The sequence below is a fragment of the Saccopteryx leptura genome, chromosome 3, assembly GCF_036850995.1.
Source record: "Saccopteryx leptura isolate mSacLep1 chromosome 3, mSacLep1_pri_phased_curated, whole genome shotgun sequence".
Lineage (NCBI taxonomy): Eukaryota > Metazoa > Chordata > Mammalia > Chiroptera > Emballonuridae > Saccopteryx > Saccopteryx leptura.
Genome location: NC_089505.1, coordinates 268,793,398 through 268,805,701, shown reverse-complemented (window position 1 = coordinate 268,805,701; position 12,304 = coordinate 268,793,398). Strand labels below are relative to the sequence as shown.

General features: G+C 35.9%; 1 protein-coding gene across 1 annotated transcript in view; it reads right to left on the bottom strand.

The window, feature by feature from the left end:
• The window catches only part of LHCGR (luteinizing hormone/choriogonadotropin receptor), a 231,427-nt gene that overhangs the window by 120,764 nt on the left and 98,359 nt on the right, over positions 1–12,304 (bottom strand). The gene's annotated exons all lie outside the window — the stretch shown is intronic.

Genomic DNA, 12,304 nt, shown 5'->3' with positions numbered 1-12,304 from the left:
CAAACAAGATGAATCGAAGGAAGTCCACAACAAGACACACCATAATTAAAATGGCAAAAGTTCCTGACCAAAAGGGAATCTTAAAAGCAGCAAAGGAAAGACAGTTAGTTACCTACAAGGGTGCTCCCATAAGACTGACAGCTGCCTGACCAGGCGGTGGCACAGTGGATAAAGCATTGGACTGGGATGTGGAGGACCTAGATTTGAGATCCTGAGGTTGCCAGCTTGAGCGCGGGCTCATCTGGTTTGAGCAAAGCTCACCAGCTTGGACCCAAGGTCGTTGGCTTGAGCAAGGGGTTACTCAGTCTGCTGTAGCCCCATGGTCAAGGCACATATGAGAAAGCAATCAATGAACAACTAAGGTGTCGAAACAAAAAACTAATGATTGATGCTTCTCATCTCTCTCCTTTCCTGTCTGTCTATCCCTCTCTCTGACTCTCTCTCTGTCTCTGTAAAAAAAAAAAAAAAAGACTGATAGCTGATTTCTCAACAGAAACATTTCAGGCCAGAAGGGATTGGCATGAAATATTCAAAGAGATGGAAAGCAAAGACCTACAACCAAGACTACTTTTCCCAGCAAGGCTATTATTTATAATTAAAGGAGAAAGAGAACTTTCCAGACAATAAAAAGCTAAAAGGAGATTGTTATTATCAAACCAGTATTAAAAAATAGTTAAAAGAGCTTTTTAGAAGAAGAAGAAAGAAGAGGAAAGAAGAACAGAGTAACATAGTTAAAAAAATAAAATGGCAATAAATACGTACCTATCAGTAATCACTTTGAATATAAATGGTTTAAATGGTCCAATTAAAAGACATAGGGTAGCTGAATAGATAAAAAAACAAGACCCATATATATGATCTCTACAAAAGACTCACCTCAGAACAAAAGACATAGACTGAAAGGAAAGGGATGGAAAATGATATTTCATGCAAAAAGAAAGGAAAAAACCAGGAGTAGCAATACTTATATTTGACAAAATAGGCTTTAAAACAAAGGCTATAGTAAGGGACGATAAAGGACGGTATATAATCATAAAGGGAGAAATGCAACAAGAGGAAATATGCCTTGTAAACATTTATGCACCCAATATAGGAGCACCTAAATATATAAAGCAAATATTGATTGACATAAAGGGAGAGATCAATAATGATAAAGTCATATTAGGGGATTTCAACACCTCATTGACATTAATGAATAGACCCTTCAGACAGAAAATCAACAAGGAAACAGTGGTCTTAAATGACACAGTAGACCAGATGAATTTAATTAATATTTTCATAGCATCAGATTCTTTTCAAGTGTACATGGACCACTTTCTAAAATAGACCACATGTTAGGACACAAAACAAATTTTAATAAATTTAAGAAGATTGAGATCATATCAAGCATCTTCTCTGGCCATAATGGTAATGAAACTAGAAATCAATCACAAGAAAAAACTGAAAAACACACTCAGACATGGTGGCTAAATAACATTTTACTAAACAGTGAATGGGTTAACAATGATATCAAGGAAGAAACCAAAAGATATATTGAAACAAATAAAAATGAGACTGCAACAATCCTCTAAATCTATAGGACACAGCCAAAGAAGTCTTAAGAGGTCAAATTCATAGCATTACAGGATTATTCCAAAAAACAAGAAAAATCTTAAAATAAACAATTTAACTTTATACATAAAGAAACTTGTAAAAGAACAATAAACCCAAAGTGAATAGAAAAAAATAATAAAGGAAAAATAATAAAGATCAGAGCAGAAAAAATGAAATAGAATCTAAATAAATAAATAAATAAATAAATCCAAGAGCTGGTTCTTTGAAAAAATAAACAAGATTGACAGACCTTTAACCAGACTCATCAAGTAAAGAAAAAGAGAGGACCCAAGTACATAAAATCAAAAATGAAAAAGTAACAACAGACACCCTAAAAAATACAAAGGATTGTAAGAAAATATTTTGAATAACTATATGTTAACATATTGGATAATCTGAATTAAGTGAATAAATTCCTAGAAGCATACAATTTCTCAAACTAAATCAGGAGGAATCAGAGAATCTGAATAGAGAGATTATAACTAGTGAAATTAAAGTAGTAATCATAAAATTCCCAACAGACAAGTCTTTTACCAGACTCGGCTTCACAGGTACATTTACCAAACAGTCAAAAAAGAACTAACACTTATTCTTCTCAAACTCTTTCAAAAAATTCAAGAGGAGGGAATACTTATTTAACATAAGTTTATTTAATAAGGCCAGCATTATTCTAATTCCAAAAACAGATAAAGACACTATAAAGAAAAAGAATTATAAGCCAGTATCTCTGATAAACATAGATCTTAAAATCCTCAAAAAATATCAATAAACCAGATCCTGCAATATATTTAAAAGATCATACACCATGATCAAGTGGGATTTATTCTGGGGATGAAAGGTTTGTACAATGTCCACAAATCAATAAACATGATACACCACATAAATAAAATGAAAGATAAAAACCACATGATCATATCAATAAATGCACAAAAAGCATTTGATAAAATCCAGCACTTACTTATGGTAAAAATTCTCAGCAAATGGGAACAGAGGGAATATACCTCAATGTAATAAAGGCCATAAACAATAAACCTACAGCCAACATCATAGTTAAAAGACAATAACTACAAATGTTTCTCTTATTATTGGTAACAAGACTAGGTTGTTTGATTTCATCAGTCTTATTCAACATAGTACTGGAAGTCCTAGCCACAGCAATCAAATAAGAAGAATAAGATTGGAAAGGAAGAAGTAAAGCTGTCATTATTTACAGATGAAGTGATACTGTATTTAGAGCACCCTAAAGATTCTACTAAAAAACTACTAGAATTGATAAATGAATTCAGTAAAGTATCAGGATACAACATAACTATCCAGAAATCAATTGAATTTTTATACACCAGTAATGAACTAACAAAAATAGAAAGTAAGAAAACAACCTCCCCTACAAAAAAAGAGAAAACAATCACATTTACAATTGCATCAAAAAAATAAAATACCTAGGAATAAATTTAACCAAGGATGTACAACAACTGTACTCAGAAAATTATTTGACACTGAAGAAAGACATTGAAGAAGATAGATAAAAGTGGAAACATATACCATGTTCATGAATAAGAAAAATTAACATAATTAAAATGTCCATATTACCAAAAGCAGTCTATAGATTTAACATAATTCTAATCAAGATACCAATGGCATAATTCACAGAACTACAACAAATATTCCAAAAATTTATATGGAACCACAAAAACTCTGATTAGTCACAGCAATCTTGAGAAAGAACAAAGTTAAAGGAATCATGCTACCTGATATCAAACAATGCTACAAGGCCTTAGTAATCAAAACAGCATAGTACAGGCATTAAAAAGACATAGATCAATGGAACAGAAGAGAGGTCGCAGAAATAAACTCACACCTTAGCATCTATTAATGTTTGTCAAAGGAGGCAAAAACATACAATGGGATAAAATAGTCTATTCAATAAATGGTGTTGAGAAAATAGGACAGATTCAGGTAAAAAAATGACAGTAGACCATCTTCATACACCATACACAAGAATAAACTAAAAATGGACTAAAGATTTAAATTTTAGATTCAAATCCATATAAATCCTAGAAGAAAACATAGCAGTGAAATGTTGGACATTTCTCATAGCAATATATTTTTTTCTACTCTATCTCCTCAGGCTAGAGAAACAAAAGAAAAAATAAAGAAATGGAACTACATCAAACTAAAAATTTTTTGCACAGCAAAGGAACCCATCAACAAAATGAAAAGACCCATTGAATGAAACAACCCATTGAACGAAAGAACATATTTGCCAGTGATACATTTGATAAGGGTTTTATAGCCAAAATTTAGAAAGAACTTGTGAAACTCAACACCAAAAATAACCCCAAAGAATCAAATTAAAAATTGGGCAAAGGACCTGAATAGACACTTCTCCAAAGAGGACATACAGATGGCCAATAGATGTATGAAAAGGTACTGAATGTCACTAATCATCAGCAAAATGCTTATTAAAACCACAATGAGATATTACCTCACACCTGTCAGAATGGCCATCATCAATAAATCCACAAACAACAAGTGTCAGCAAGGATGTGTAGAAAAGGCAACCCTCATGCACCGCTGGTTGGAATGCAGATTGGTGCACCCACTAAGGGAAATGGTATGGAGTTACCTCAAAAAATTAAAAATAGAACTGCCTTATGACCCAGTGATCCCACTTCTGGAAATATATTTGAAGAAACCCAAAACACTAATTCAAAGTACCATAATATATGCACCCCTATGTTAATTGTAGTGTTATCTATAATAGCCAAGATTTAGAAGCAGCCCAAGTGTCCATCAGTAGATGTGTGTATAATAAAGCTGTGATACAGTTACACAGTGGACTACTACTCAGTTGTTAAAAAGAAAATCTTACCTTTTGTGATTGCATGAATGGACCTGGTGAGTATTATGCTAAATGAAATAGCATATGCTAAATGTCAGAGAAAGATAAATACCATATGATTTCACTTATATGTGCAATCTAATGGACAAAATAAGCTAACAAACAAAATAGAAACAGATTCATAGCTAAAGAGAATAGGGTGACAGCTGTCAGAGGGTGGAGGATTAGAGGTCTGGGTGAAAAAGGTAAAGGGATTAAGCAAAAAAAGAGAACAGCTCATAAACAAAGACAACAGTATGGTGATTACCAGAGAGGAAGGGGTCTGTAAGAATAGTCTGAAAGAAATTATTTGGAGTTTAGCTGTGGTGACAAAACATAATCTGAGGCTTGAGAAGAGTGTGATATGAAGCAAAATTGTGCTGGGCGATTTTTAAGGCAACTGGATCTATAGAAATTTGTATTTATGTAAAGTAGAGGCCTTAACATTCAACTTTGCCAGTTGGTTGAGAGGACTAAGTGAGGACACTGACATTAGAGAGATGACCAGATTTAACTGAATCTCCAGCTCATTGGGACAGAGATGAGGCTGAGTCCAGGCCTCCTGATTAAGAGTCTAGGGCTCTGTCCACTCTGCCAGCCCTGCCTGTGTCTGTGCCAGAAGACATGGGGCCATATATGACATCTACATAGTTAACAGCTAATAAGTGGTATTGGGCAATGATAAAAATAGAAATAAGATAGCAGCAATAATATATCCACTCATGACAAATTTATAGTTAAGTTGGGCAGGTGAAACAGACTTATCAAGAAGAAAAAAGTCATTGGTAAAAAATGTTCTAATTTATATAGGAAAGAAGGTAGGAGAAAGAGAGCATTTGTACTCTTGCAAATGACTCAAAGTAGACAAAGGATCTATCCAAAAAGTAGACCAAGAACAGCAGCAGACAATTCACAGAATAAGATATTCAAATGGGCAATGATATATGAAAAGATGATCAGCCCTGCTAGTAGACAAAAGAATAAAAGTTATTTCTCATTTATCAAACTGATAAATATTTTAAAAATTGTTATATTCATTGTGGGCAAGGATGGTAGGAAAAAGAGCTCTTATACAATGTTGTTGGAGTGGTCTATGATAAAGACTTTTAGGGGGATGATTTCTTCATATCTTTCAAAATTTAAATCATGCTCATAGTCTCAAAATTCTAATCTAGAAATTTTAAAGAAATCTTTGTTCATGGCCCACCGGCTCAGCGGTAGAGAGTCGGCCTGGCGTGCGGGGGACCTGGGTTCGATTCCCGGCCAGGGCACATAGGAGAAGCGCCCATTTGCTTCTCCACCCCCCCCCCCTTCCTCTCTGTCTCTCTCTTCCCCTCCCGCAGCCAAGGCTCCATTGGAGCAAAAGATGGCCCGGGCGCTGGGGATGGCTCCTTGGCCTCTGCCCCAGGTGCTAGAGTGGCTCTGGTCGCGGCAGAGTGACGCCCCGGAGGGGCAGAGCATCGCCCCCTGGTGGGCAGAGCATCGCCCCTGGTGGGCGTGCCGGGTGGATCCCAGTCGGACGCATGCGAGAGTCTGTCTGTCTCTCCCCATTTCCAGCTTCAGAAAAAAAATACAAAAAAAAAAAAAAAAAAAAAAAAGAAATCTTTGTTCATATCTACAAAGACATAGATATTTAGTGCCATATTGTTTTAAAGTAGTGAAAAATTGACATTACTCAAAGTTTCTTTAAAAGAAGAGATTAAATATAATATGGTGCACCCCCACTATGGGTTACCAAGTGTCAATTAAAAATAAAAAATTAAAATATCTCCAAGAATAGCATGGGAAAATCACTGATGTGTTTTGTTAAGTGACAAAAAGCATGAAATATATGATTAATGATCCCATTAAAACATAAAACAAATTTGTATATGATTATATATGATTGTAAATGCATACATAAATAACTTGAAGGAAACCCTTAATTGTTACTGCTAGTTACCTTTGGAAAGAGGACTGTGTTTGGAAGTAGGGTGGGAAGGGTAAGGGATAGTATTCCATTTTATATTACACATCTGTATTTGTAACTATATCTGTATCTATGTCTATGCCTGTGGCTATCTATGTCAATGTGATATTAATGTCTATATCTGTATTGTTTCTATATTGGAGTTCATATAGTGCTCATGTAATACAAACTATCTTAAAAAAAAATAAAGATAGCATTTTAAAACCCTGGCACTCTAGTCCAGTTCTGGCTCCACTGTAAGAAAATAGTCACTCATGGTGGAATGAGAGGAATGGCATGAAAATGCTGGAAAGGAACAAATGGTCGCTCCATGGCCCTTGTTCCTTCCCTCTTTCCCCATTTTTTCAGTACAATGTGTTGAGGTAGGTGCATATCCCGCTGCACTGTGTGAGTCAAAATACACCTGAGATTATAGCTCTTTAAAGTAGATGATGACAATTTGAAATGTTTCTTCCATTGGCTAGTTCTCCGGTGGTTGGCCAACATCCCCAGCACTTCCCAGTGTGCTTGCTTGCTCTCTGCAGCCGGAATAGCAGTGTGTCTTAGGCTCTGCTTTGTACTTATTTGGTGGAACCATAAAGAATACTTGGCCTCATGCTGGGGTCAGGACTGCAGAGCCTGAGCTCAAAGCCTGTGCTTCATTTATCAAATGGAGCAGTTCTACCAAAGGAATCTATTAGGGATATTGGCCCTGGTTCCCAGGAAAAAAGAAGAATAGTTTGCTTTGAGTGCTTGCAGTCGTCTTGCATTGGCCTATGCTAACTAGAGGTTGGTGCTGACATGGCACCTGCACCTCTGGGGATGCGAGTCACAGCTCCCACGTGGGAAGGCTGCTCAATGGAAGAGCCAGAAAGGCACCAGCCATCAGAGCCTTGAGGCTATCCCCCAGCTTTTCCATTGATTATTCATATTTTTGATAATTTATTCAGCAAACATTTGTTAGCTTTTTCAACTCCAGTCTGCCCATGGAATTCATCAGCAGGCACGTATCAAAGCTCTCATCTCAGTGATCTTCTCACACTCCCTCTCTGGCTTGTTTTGACTTGCTGTCCCTGGCTTGCTTTCACCTTCCCTAGCTGCCTGTTCCCTTGGCCCTGTACTCTTGCTCCTGATAGTGGCTGTTCCAGGACCCACTTGCATTGAGAGTCTGCCCAGACACAATTTGCCGGCCCTAACCCACAGCTTTCCCAGAATGGCAATTTGCCTTTGATCACTGGGGAACAATTTTTTTTTCATTTTCTGTTGCATGAGGTTTTAGAACTTTTTCTATATATTTCTGCATTGCTGATTCCAAATCTGAAATCCATTTTTTGGTGTATGCTCTAGTTTTTATGCAATTTTAATTTCTTTTTGTTACAGTTAATGGCATGCATTGATTTTTAAATTGGAGTTAAAGGGCAATGACTCTTGGATTGAACATAACCACAAGGCAATTAATGTTTTACAAACATCACTTTTACATAATTGTAGTTGTTTTTAAATGTAAAAAATTATTATCTGATAAAAACATCCTCTTATTTTGTTTTAAGATTGAATCATGGTTTCTTCGAGTAGGCGTAAATATAAGAATAGTCCTGACACCTTCTGTTATATATGTGGCTGTTACACACTTCAATATCAAAGGCACAATATTTCATCATTTGTGACGCGTGCATATATTGCCTATTTTCAAGTTCTCCTTGGCGATCAAGATAAGAATTGGGCTCCTCATATTGTGTGTCATAATTGTAAGGAAATACTTTGTAACTGGACAAAAGGAAAACGCAAAGGAATGCCTTTTGGTATTCCCATGGTTTGGCATGAACCTAAGGACCACAGCAGTGACTTTTATTTCTGTCTGATTCATACAAAGGACATCGACAAGAAAAAATAGCATATGATCTCATATCCTAATATTTCTTCAGCAATACGACTTATCCAACACTCTGAGACACTCCTGGTTGCAGTTTTCAATGGTTTTATTTCTTCTAAGAACGAAAAAAGTGAACATGGTGATCAAATGTATTTTGATAAGATGCATGAGGAAATGGTTGTAGAATCTGAAGGGTCTTCTTCTGATGCCAAGCAGTCATTAACTCCTCAGCAGTTTAGCCAACCCGAATTGAATGACTTAGTAAGAATGACATAAAAATTGTCCTTGACTTACTGAAGTATGAGGAGCATTACTGGATCATTTGTGCGGATCTTAAAATGGTAAATTTCCTTCTAGGACAACAGAGAGGTTTCATGAAGTATCCTTGCTTTCTGTGTTTGTGGGACAGCCGAGCTTGGGAGAAACACTGGACACAGAAGGAGTGGCTGAAACGTAAAGCTCTGGAAGTAGGGATGCAAAATATTGTGAATGAACCTGTAGTTAATCGAGACAGGATCATTTCCCCCCCACTTTATATCAAACTTGGCTTAATGAAGCAGTTTGTTCAGGCTTTGAATAGAGAAAGTGAATGCTTTTAACATATTATTTCTGCTTTTCTGGCTTGTCTTTTGAGAAGATAAAAGCAGGTGTATTCGATGGACCTCAAATTCAAACCCTCATATGTGATGAAGAATTTGCCAGGAAGATGAATAAGGAGGAGAAAGCAGCATGGCAGTCTTTTGTGGCAGTTACAAAGAACTTCCTTGGCAACAAAAAAGCAGAAAACTATGAACTTCTGGTTCAAAGGATGCTGTTGGCTTTCCGCAACATTGGATATAACATGAGTGTCAAGATTCACTTCCTGAACAGTCACCTTGATAAGTTTCCCGAAAATCTTGGAGCTGTTAGTGATGAGCAGACTACTGCTGGAGCATCAAACGAGATTGTCCTTAACAAGTACACAAATGCAAGAGTTACAAATGCAAATTTTTGCCTGAATAGAATTGAAATAAGTTTTGTGCAAACTTTATGATTAAAATAAGTGTTTTAATATGTTCTATTTTGAAATTGTAGACAAATTCTGATGCAATCATATCTTTTAGGGTATTAGTGTATTTACTGCATTATATAAATTATATCTTCACAAGATGATGTCCAAGGAGACTTCCTTTTTTTTTTTTTGGGGGGGGGGAGTAATTTTTTTTAAATTAATTTTACTAGGGTGACATCAATAAATCAGGGTACATATGTTCAAAGAAAACATGTCCAGGTTATCTTGTCAATCAATTATGTTGCATACCCATCACCCAAAGTCAGATTGTCCTCCGTCACCTTCTATCTAGTTTTCTTTGTGTCCTTCCCCTTCCCCTTCCCCCTTTTCCTCTCCCTCCCCACCCGTAACCACCACACTCTTATCAATGTCTCTTAGTCTTGTTTTTATGTCCCACCTACGTATGGAATAATACAGTTCTTGGTTTTTTTCTGATTTACTTATTTCACTTCGTATAATGTTATCAAGATCCAACCATTTTGTTGTAAATGATCTGATGTCATCATTTTTTATGGCTGAGTAGTATTCCATAGTGTATATGTGCCACATCTTCTTTATCCAGTCTCTATTGAAGGGCTTTTTGGTTGTTTCCATGTCCTGGCCACTGTGAACAATGCTGCAATGAACATGGGGCTGCATGTGTCTTTACGTATCAATGTTTCTGAGTTTTGGGGGTGTATACCCAGTAGAGGGATTGCTGGGTCATAAGGTAGTTCTATTTTCAGTTTTCTGAGAAACCACCATACTTTCTTCCATAATGGTTGTATTACTTTACATTCCCACCAACAACGAATGAGGGTTTCTTAGTCTCCACAGCCTCTCCAACATTTGCTATTACCTGTCTTGTTAATAATAGCTGATCTAACAGGTGTGAGGTTGTATCTCATTGCAGTTTTGATTTGCATTTCTCTAATAACTAATGAAGATGAGCATCTTTTCATATATCTGTTGGCCATTTGTATTTCTTCCTGAGAGTAGTGTCTGTTCATGTCCTCTTCCCATTTTTTATTGGATTGTTTGTTTATTTGTTATTGAGTTTTATGAGTTCTTTGTATATTTTGGATATTAGGCCCTCATCTGAGCTGTTGTTTGAAAATATCCTTTCCCATTTAGTTGGCTGTCTGTTTATTTTGTTGTCAGTTTCTCTTGCTGAGCAAAAACTTCTTAGTCTGATGTAATCCCATTCATTTATTTTTGCCTTCACTTCCCTTGCCTTTGGAGTTAAATTCATAAAATGCTCTTTAAAACCAAGGTCCATGAGTTTAGAACCTATGTCTTCTTCTATGTACTTTATTGTTTCAGGTCTTATATTTAGGTCTTTGATCCATTCTGAATTAATTTTAGTACAAGGGGACAAACTGTAGTCGAGTTTCATTCTTTTGCATGTGGCTTTCCAGTTTTCCCAGCACCATTTGTTGAAGAGGCTTTCTTTTCTCCATTGTGTGTTGTTGGCCCCTTTATCAAAAATTATTTGATCATATATATGTGGTTTTATTTCTGGACTTCCTATTCTGTTCCATTGGCCTGAGTGTCTATTTTTCTGCCAATACCATGCTGTTTTGATTGTCATGGCTGTATAATATAGTTTGAAGTCAGGTATTGTAATGCCCCCAGCTTCATTCTTTTTCTTTAGGATTGCTTTGGCTATTCGGGGTTTTTTATAGTTCCATATAAACCTGATGATTTTTTGCTCTATTTCTTTAAAAAATGTCATTGGAATTTTGATGGGAATTGCATTAAATTTATATATTGCTTTGGGTAATATGGCCATCTTGATTATATTTATTCTTCCTATCCAAGAACAATGAATATTCTTCCATCTCATTGTATCTTTTTTGATTTCCCTTAACAATGCTTTGTAGTTTTCATTATATAAGTCCTTTACATTCTTTGTTATGTTTATTCCTAGGTATTTTATTTTTTTTGTTGCAATCATGAAGGGGATTATCTTTTTGAGTTCATTTCAAATGTTTCATTTTTGGCATATGGAAAGGCTATGGACTTTTGTATGTTAATTTTGTATCCTGCGACCTTACTGTATTGGCTTATTGTTTCTAGTAGTCTTTTTGTAGATTCTTTGGGGTTTCAATGTATAGGATCATATCATCTGCAAAAAGTGATACCTTTACTTCTTATTTTCCGATACGGATGCGTTTAATTTCTTTGTCTTGTCTTATTGCTGTGGCTAGAACCTCTAGCACCACATTAAATAAGAGTGGAGAGAGTGGACAACCCTGTCTTGTTCCTGATTTAAGGGGAAAGGCTTCAGTGTTGTGCCATTTAACATGATGTTAGCTGATGGTTTATCATATATGGCCTTTATCATGTTGAGATATTTCCCTTCTATACCCATTTTGTTGAGAGTCTTAAACATAAGATTGTGTTGTATTTTATCAAATGGCTTTTCTGCATCTATTGATAAGATCATGTGGTTTTTGTTCTTTGTTTTGTTGATATGGTGTATTACGTTAACCGTTTTACGGATGTTGAACCATCCTTCAGATTCTGGGATGAATCCCACTTGATCGTAATGTATTATTTCTTTAATATGTTGTTGGATTTGATTTGCTAGTATTTTGTTTAGGATTTTAGCATCTGTATTCATTAGAGATATTGGTCTGTAGTTTTCTTTTTTTGTGCTGTCCTTGCCTGGTTTCAGTATGAGGGTTATGTTGGCCACCAAGAAGACATTCTACTTCTTCATGTTAAACTAAATGTTGAAAATTTTACAATAAGATGAAAACCTGAAATCTTGAATTGCAAAAAAGCCCTGTAGCTTACAGAGAAAAACTAATGTCAGATTTGAGATCAGCACACTTGAATTAGGTAAGGACAAGTGTTTTTGTGGCTGCAACAAAAATTTTGTTCCCCAATGCTGGTTGTCACATGGCCATGAAAACGAAATGGGCTTGACTAAACCTTCAGGATTTTCTAGGCAGCAGAGTGGACCGGATAACT